General features: G+C 35.2%; 2 pseudogenes across 5 annotated transcripts; both read right to left on the bottom strand.

Moving 5' to 3' along the window:
• On the bottom strand, positions 1-7,367 carry LOC148204061 (diacylglycerol O-acyltransferase 2D-like; annotated as a pseudogene). Its single transcript, XR_015784372.1, has 8 exons — positions 7,296-7,367; positions 6,587-6,653; positions 3,764-3,849; positions 2,538-2,644; positions 2,302-2,455; positions 1,155-1,241; positions 858-955; positions 1-348 (listed from the first exon to the last, which is right to left on the bottom strand). The product of XR_015784372.1 is annotated as a diacylglycerol O-acyltransferase 2D-like (transcript).
• Positions 1-7,368, bottom strand: LOC124842106 (pentatricopeptide repeat-containing protein At2g20540 pseudogene; annotated as a pseudogene). Of its 4 annotated transcripts, none has more exons than XR_015784370.1 (9): positions 7,296-7,368; positions 6,587-6,653; positions 4,013-6,442; positions 3,764-3,849; positions 2,538-2,644; positions 2,302-2,455; positions 1,055-1,241; positions 858-955; positions 1-348 (listed from the first exon to the last, which is right to left on the bottom strand). The product of XR_015784370.1 is annotated as a pentatricopeptide repeat-containing protein At2g20540 pseudogene, transcript variant X3 (transcript). The 4 variants fall into 4 exon arrangements; XR_015784368.1 differs by having other exon boundaries at positions 7,266-7,338; XR_015784369.1 differs by having other exon boundaries at positions 1,155-1,241; positions 7,266-7,338.
• Between the last annotated feature and the right edge of the window lie 1,792 nt (positions 7,369-9,160).

Below are 9,160 nucleotides of genomic sequence, written 5' to 3'. Positions count from 1 at the left end.
TGCAGGGTAATATGGGCTATATTGATAAGTATAATGCTTGAGTACATTTTGTTAGTTATTCATATCAATGGCATTATCCAGTCTAAAATATACATCGACTTGTGAAAATAAAAATAAGGCATGATTAGCAATTTGACTGACATACCAATTAAAATAATAGAAAATCAAATAGCATGAGACGCATGAAAATTACATAATTTCATGGTAGTTTCAATCCCCACCCCTGCAGTATTAAACCTTTGTATTTCTTCCCCATTTGCGTGAGCTGTAGCCACTTGCCCTTTCTTCTCGAGTTCAATTGGTCTACCCACCACCACATGCAGTGGATGTTTAAAGGGTATCGGAGATCTGAAGAAGAGAAAATATAACCCGTGTAAAACATTAGTGCCAGATATCAACTTCTCCAATGTAATTTAAGCTTCATACTGATAGACCAGTCAAATGATTACTGTCCAAAAAACAATGATTGACTGTAAAATTCATGCATCCTCCAATCGAGTCCACCTTTTCCCAGTCAATAGCAAATATTTTAAGCTGAACCAGACAAAACTGACCTTCCATATTATTTACCAAACTGATTCTCAAATTGGTTTGACATTTTAGAAACGATTTTTTTCTATTGTTCCATCTTTCCGAATTTAATTCATTGAACAACCTCAAGTTTGAATTAAGAAAATTAGCTTCATTCATCATACAAAACCCCCTTGACTAGTGAAACTGTTTCAACAACTTCAAGTTTGAATTAAGAAAATTAGTTTCATTATCATGCAAAATCCCTTTGATTACTGAAACTGAAAAATAGATGTAAAGGAGATCACTGGCAGGTGGCAAGTTGACATTTAAACGAAAAAACATACCCGAAAATTCCCCAAAAATATATTGGGGTGAACTTGACAGCCCTCGAAAAACTCAGAAATAGCTTCCCACCTGGTTTCCATCACTTATTGACATTTGACTACAACAAAATTACACCAAAAGGGAAGTTATAGTTTATTTGAATCCAGAAAAAATCTAAAACATAAAGTAGCAACATTAGCAGATAAGGAAATAATACCCAGCGACATTTTAGTTTTAACAGTTTGCAGTTGATGTGTGAGAGTCCGCAAAATCTGCAACATTTTTCCTAGAGAATGACATGGGCAAGAAATAAATACCTGCCCAAAACAGAAAACTGGCACCAGGGGTTTGCCCTTCTCCATTGCTATGCGCACAAATCCTCACCTTGCTTTAAGAAAGGCAATCTAGAAAGCAAATGATTCAAAGTATTATTAACTTGCTTGAATACAAATTATATAAAGGAGTTTCATATTGAATACCCATTTTATTTGGAACCTTTTTCGGACTATCTTTATATATAGTAGAAACATTATTTAAAAAACAATCAGACAATATATAGCCACCAAATTATCAAGCAAATATGATGTACTGAGTATATTCTTTGCATATATTTTTAGGCATTTTGTGATTGTACAATGATTCAATTACAAAAGCAACCATACAAAATGACAAGGTGTTTAATTGGTAGATTGTAATAAGTGGGCCCATTGCTATGCTATAATCAAATTGAAATGACTTCACAGCCAATGTCAGAATTCAAACAAACAGGACTATGATCGCACCAGTTTCATGAGGCATATTAAATAAAAGATTTCTTTATTACAACCATCGCGGTGTGCAAACGGGTATGACTTTGCTGCTACAGATAACAGTATCTTGGCTCATTATTGTACATTTATAAAATAGCCTAATGCCATTGCTGCTCAATAATTCTAACTACTATTTTTTTGTTGGTCATTATATTTCTATACAAGTCTAGTGCTTCACATGAAAAGCTTTATCAACCTTGTTCCTTAGCGTTGGGAGAATTACATTATCCCCAATTACATAATCTCTCATATTTTACATTACTCAAATCTCAAGAATCAGGTACACCTTAAGAGTGTTATTGGCAAGTCATATTGCCATAGCTCAAACATTTCAGGTTAGTGATCCTAAAATTAGATCATAACATATATAAATGAATCAAGAGAATGTAATTTTCCCACCTTTCCATCAATACTAGACATGAAATATCAGAGGGGGAAGAAACTAAAGTGCTAGTTAAGACTATCAAACATGGACCATTCAAATGGCAATGCAGCACAAGTGCTTGCATAGCAAGAGAAAATGCCTGTACCAACATATTACTCCAATTTGACATCAGTTATAATACTATATCTAAAAGAATAAACATTTTCAGTTACCGAAAAAGATAAAAATATAAAAATATATACTAAAGAGGAAGAGAGAAAAACAATGTACCTCAGAACCATGCTCCATGAGAAATGTTTCTTGAACTCCACCAGGTATTAAGATACAACTGTAGCCAGCATCCAACAGAGAGGTAAACCTTTTCCTTGTCACTGGAGTCAAACCCAACGAAGTCCATGTGTCGCAAAAAAGGTGTGTAAAAAACCTATTTATTAAGTGTGATAAGAAATTTTTTAAATTATATCCTTAATAACCTTCTTACAAAACAGGGTATATAAAAATCTTACCGCACTGCTAGCAAGAACTTTTATTTTGGGAAGAGGCATAAAACCTGTGTTGTCAGCTAATGCAACAACTCCAATTGGCAAAACTGAATGTGGTTCATAGCCCAAAACTGCATGAAGAGGCATGCTATAGTTAATATTGATGAACTACTAATAATAAAACACAGATAACTTAGAAATCATCACCGTAGAGAGATATAATAGATTAAAACTTGCTATCATGTTTCAGATCTAGCTCTGCCAAAGGATAAGAAATAAATTGGTTCATTCAGGACACTTCGTCTTATTTATGCAACGTTCATTCTCTAAATGAATAATTATTTAATTTCGAAATGAATACTTGCATAAATCTGTTTAGAACAATATCAGCACTATCACGTCGCCTATCCACTCCTCAAACTAGCTAGTTTTTTTCTTGGTACAAAGGGAAAGGAAAAAGACAGAACAGGAAGCAACAAAGCTAGCTATATGAAGCTTGATCCCCTAAGCAAGAATCCGAAGCTTTCAGGTGGTGGAATAAAAAACTCAGCCATCTTCTGATGAGCTCTCATACCAGCAAGGGCATCAGCTACACCGGAAGTAGATATTTCTAATTGCAATTTCTAAATTAAAAACATATTATTTATGTCAAACCTTAGAATGGACACCGAAAGTAGATATTTCTAATTGCAATTTCTAAATTAAAAACATATTATTTATGTCAAACCTTAGAATGGTCTCCTTCAACCATTTTAGGTTATAAGTTACACTTTTCCGGCAATCGCCGCCTACCATTATGAATGAAGCAACCAAGCAAAGGGTAAGGCAATCTCCTGCTCAACGTTCCTAAATCCAATCCTTCACTTTTCCAATCACCCTTTTTCATTGTATAAAAACCACAGAACAAACTTACCCAAAAAAGAATCTGTTTAAAATATCTAACCAATTTTAGACAAAAAAAAAACAATACATAAATATGTGTGTATTTATATGTCAAAAGGTTGTTTCCCACTTATAATAGAACACTATGAATGATCTGATAACAGTACTGGGACGTAACTCAAACTCAAAAGTTGGCTCGTGAGGTGAAGATTGTCCACTACATAAACTATTTTGGTCGTGTTAGTATCATTATCACTAGTAAACAATCTCCATTAGAAGGCAACAAAATTGCAAGAGAGAACAAAGATACACTTTCATCTAAGAAAAATATTCAGAAGTCAAACTTGAGTTAAGATTAAGGGGCAAACCATAAGCACGATTGGGATGAAAGGCCTTCATATCTTCCACATGAAGAATGACGGGAAATTCACTGCAAAGGTGCTTGCGTATGTACCTGAAATGCACCCAATTTTTTTTTCTGAAAAAAGATACATTTTATTCTACCAGAAAAGCAAGGGATTCAAACCCAGTGTCACAAGAAGAAAAAGAAAATACAAAAGCTTATAATAACTTAATCACCGTTTTTTACATCAAATTTTCATGCTATAAACAAGTACCTGGATAATTTTTGACCGAATTTTCTATTTTGATCAATAGGAATCAGCATCAACACGAGAAGCAAATATAAGCCTGAGATAACATAACATGAGAGGGGCCTCTTTCTTAACCTCATTCAAGGGAAGAGCAATAGGGGAGAGAAACGAACAAGAGTGCTTGGCTGAGAGAGGACGAGAAGCGTGAGGAGAATCAATCAACCAACCAAGAATTTGACAATAACTGAGTTTGACAACAAGCAGCTGCAGGATGAAAAACTATGTGATTTTACCATGTAGCTCTTCCACTGTTTCAAAACAGACCCAGAATTTGAAGAATTGACGTTGGTCTATAGAACTGATTGGGTCTTTCAAATGCTGAGCCAGTTAATGAAGATTTGGGTATCATCAAGATACCTCCCTACTCGTTCAGTTTCCATGAGCAACATCCACAAGATTTGGGACGTATCCATTCAATCTTAACAAAGTCGTCAATCCCTTCAATGTCCGATATATACTCTCTGTCTCAGGATGTCTCTCATCCAAGGAATAGAATTCTACCACACTATCATTGCACCCAATAACACTACATCCCGGTAATTTCTTGAACCCGGTATCTCTCGTTGCAAGCTTCAACCGGGCAACATCCTCCCATCTTCCAAGATCCTTGTATATGTTCGAAAGCATGACAAAGTTTGCAGGGTTGTTGGGTTCAAGTTCAATGAGTTGCTCAAGTGCCACTTCTGCTATTTCCACATTCTTATACATCCGACAAGCCCCAAGCAGTGCTGCCCATATAACCGCATCCGGTTTTATTGGCATCTTTCTCACGAAATCCATAGCCTGATCTATAAGACCAGCTCTTCCCAACAAATCCACCATACAACCATAATGCTCAATCTGAGGCACAATTGAGTAATTATTAACCATCGATTGGAAATGCAGAAACCCTTCACTCACTAACCCCATATGCGTACAAGCAGACAAAATCCCAACAAATGTAACACCATCTGGCTTCTCTCCCATGCTCTTCATCCGCTCAAACAAACTTAAAGCATCAACTGCATGACCGTGCATGGCAAGGCCATTAATTATGGTGTTCCAAGTTATTATATCCTTCACATCCAACCAATTAAACATATCAAGTGCTTTCTGTATAACCCCACATTTTGCATACATGTCAATCAAAGCATTTCCAACAAACAAGTTGCCCTTATACCCAATACTCTCTGCATAAACATGCACCCACTTACCCATCTCAAGGTCCCCCAATCTGGAACATGCGGACAACACTACCACAACTGTGTAATCATTGGGAATGACCACAACATCACCACCTTCCCCTTCTTGTTTTGGTAACATCAACATCCGTTTAAAAGACTCCAAAACTTTGTTAAAGAGCCCATTCCGAGCATACCCTCCAATTAACCCGTTCCAAGAATAAACATTCCTCTCAGGCATTTCATCAAACAGCTTCTCGAACGATTCGACCTCACCGTTATAGGCGTAACCGTTCAAAACGGTGTTCCATGACATCACATCGCGGTTCGGCATTTTATCAAACAGCGCTCGCGCGGCTACCATGTCCCCCAATTCGATGTATCCCGAAACGACGACATTCCACAGCACAACGTCACGCTGCGGCGCCAGGTCAAAAAGACGCCTTGCGGAAGCCATGTCACGACACGCCACGTGAGCAGCGATGATCGCAGTCCAAGCGAAGACATTCTTCTCGCGCATTTCGCCAAACACCTTATAAGCATCCCCGATGAACACCTCCCCTCTCACGGAGTACATGTGAATCAACGCGGTTCCCACAAACGCGTTCGACTTAAAACCACGTTTGGCCACCACGCAGTGAACCTGCTCTCCTTCTCTAACCGCGTTCGCCTGAGCACACGACTTCATCACCAATGGGAAAGTGAAGCAATTCGGCGAAGCACCAGCGCGATGCATTTGCGCGAACAAAACGACAACTTCAAAGGGACACTCCAATAGGGCAAAGCCTCGGAACATGGCATTCCACATGGCACCGTTTGGTTGCGCCATTGTGTTAAACACTCTTCCAGCGTGACCCATTCTACCGAGACGCGCGCACGTCGTGATGAAACTAGGGGTGACGTAATCATTGCTTTGTAGTCCATGAGTGACTATTTGGGCTTGAATCTGGTGCAGCCGCGTGCACGTTTCGCATGACCTTAACAGGGATATCAGCTTCTCTTCCACAACTATTTGTAGTCTCTTCGGAGAATCGTTCACCACTAACTTCCCTATTTTTCTTTGCATTTGTAGTCGTGGATTGAAAACACATATCAACTGTTTGTGTATGATATTGGTATGTGTAGGACCCAGACTGTGTTCCACTTGGATCCACCTGACCCGAAAGTCTGATGTCTGTATGTCGTGTCAGAAGAGTACTGTTTTTTCAGAACAAAATGTTTGTACCATTTTTTTCTGAAAAAGGAAACATTTTATTCGACTAGAAAAGCAAGGATTCAAGCCCAGTGTCACAATAAGAAAAAGAAAATACAAAAGCTTATACTAACTTAATCACGACTTTTGATATCAAATTTTCATATTATAAACAGAAACAAGTACCTGGATAATTTTCGACCGAATTTGCTATTTTCATCAATAGGAATCAGCATCAACACGAGAAGCAAACCTATAGACACGAGATAACATAACATGAGAGGGGCCTCTTTCTTAACCTCATTCAAAGGAATAGTAATAGGAGAGAGAAACAAACTGTAACGTTCAAACTACGAGTCACTTAAGCACATCAAAGTCAAAAATTTTATAAAGACAAAGTTAACAAATCCAAAAGAACTAAACTTTATTACAACTTTAAAACTCAAGTATTCATACATCCAATAGATTAAAACATCAAATTAAACTTATAAAGAAATTTCTTTCATAAAATTCAGATGAATGTTTAAGCTCCACCAAGGCACATCTGTCTCGTGTCATCTATTCCATATCATGTATTCTTGTATGCTTCCGTACAACACACATGTCATATAATCATCGCACTAAACATACAAAAAACATGGGTGAGCTAACAAATCAAACACAATAATAACAACAATACCATCATCAAAACAAATATAACAATAACCCAATCACTCTACTTTTATCTTAGTGATAACATCTCACCCTGTATCATATCACATAAAACAATAATGAGATGAACTTAAGGCACATTAGTTAAAACAATAATGAGATGCACTTAAGGCACATTAGTTAAAACAGAATTGTTGGTAAACGTAAAACTTACATCTTCTAATTTTGAGTTCAAGTCATTAACCTTTTTCTCTAACAAACACTCGAGTTTCCGTGTTCCCTTTCTACTTGTTTTATGTTTCTAGTTCCCCTTTAAGCTTGTCCACCTGCATAAAGAATTTCTGAGTCTGCACTATAGAATAATGATCATAAAAGACACATCTACTGGCTGATTTATAAGTAACCTGCTTCTGTAGAAAAACCTTGGCTCAGTTTGTGACAGCCGAATTTTCACTAGAGTTAATTAAATAATCATAGTTTTTTTTTTTAACTGGGAATGTTAAGAAAAATTAATCACATTGTTTTGTATAAATCCTCATATATGAATTTTGTGAGATAAAGGACAGAACTAGCACCGATTGATCAATGAATATAAACATAGTATCAATTTTAAGTTGGAACAATACATAACACTATTTCAGAATTAAAATGATTTTTTTTTCTAGAAAGAGAATAATATGACCTGCCATGAATCATGGGCTGCATTTACAAAGAAAGATAAGTAAAAAGAAGACAAATAAGCTTACACATTGATAAAACAACCAGCATCTGCAAGGCATTTCACTTTAGTTGTTCTAGGTAGTAGTGATTTGAATCGATCACAATTTAAAATTGCAGCCAACTCTCCAGCACAGAACATCCAGAAATAATTGCCTAAAGTTACAAGTTTCAACTAGTGAATTAAAAATTATTCAAGATGAAGACAAAAGTATGTAACCATCAATGTCCCATACATTTTGAGCACTTTTCATTCCTTTTGCTAAACTTCTGTTTCTTTTCTGTGTTTCCTTTCTTTTTCTTATATAATTGCTTTTTTTTTCTCTTATCAAAATATTATTGTAGAATTATGATTTGTGTTCGGTTCATCTCCTAAATATTTAAATAGATCCACAAAGTGCAAGTGTATGTGATGAGAAAGCCTACACATTTTAATATGATTTTTCTGATATTTCTGACTTCAACTTTGTTGCCCCGTTACATGTCATTGCCATTATCTTAGTTTCACCTCTTCCAAAGTAATTATAATATTCAATTATTTATTTTATGTAATCACATAATATTTTTATGTATTAGATAAATATTAAATGGTTTAGTATGTTAGTTTAATTATTTGATTAGTATGTTAGCTATATTTAACTTGGATTCTTTTGTATACATATTATAAATAAATTATTCTGAACTTTGGATGTTTAGACCACATTTCTTGACCATTACCATAAAAACCTATGAAAAAGAGAATTGTTTGCTGTTGATGAAATTCATTGTACAAACAATATCTAGAACATACATCATATTCAAAAGTTAACAGCATGTTTCTATTTACTTCATTGAGTTTTTATACATCACATAATTCAAAAATTATAACCATAATAATAATAATAATAATAATAATAATAATAATAATAATAATATGACTTGCTTCTCTATTTTGATATCTAAAATCTTGAAACCTGCTAAAGAAGTACATGTGTCGGTATATACTCTCTAATTTCCTATCCCCAAACAAAAGTTTCTTTTATTTTCCCTACTTGAGTTTATCTTTTACAATTAAGATTTGCTACAATCATATATATCATCTTCATGTCATTATCAAATGTGAAACAATATCAAATGCATACCTGTTAAGAAAGATGGAATTATAAGGCCAGTTGTTTGAACTTATTTTGAAGAATTAGCGGTTTTTTAATTAACAGATGTTTCAATAAAATATAAATAAAAACTGAAAAGGAAACAAAAATAGTTTTAGAGCTTTTCTTTTTTCACTCTCAATATTCCTGAAAAAAATTTCAATAAAAGATGTATCACAGAATCACTAAGCAAAGAAGCACTTACAAAGAAATCAATATCTCTGCATTGATATTAGCAAACAAAGCCTATAATTGTTCATCC

The sequence above is a fragment of the Vigna umbellata genome, chromosome 2 (genome assembly GCF_029865625.1).
Source record: "Vigna umbellata cultivar VRB3 chromosome 2, Vumbellata_1.0, whole genome shotgun sequence".
In the NCBI taxonomy this organism is placed as follows: domain Eukaryota; kingdom Viridiplantae; phylum Streptophyta; class Magnoliopsida; order Fabales; family Fabaceae; genus Vigna; species Vigna umbellata.
Note: the sequence above shows the minus strand (reverse complement) of the source record. Positions and strands in the feature narration are given on the sequence as shown.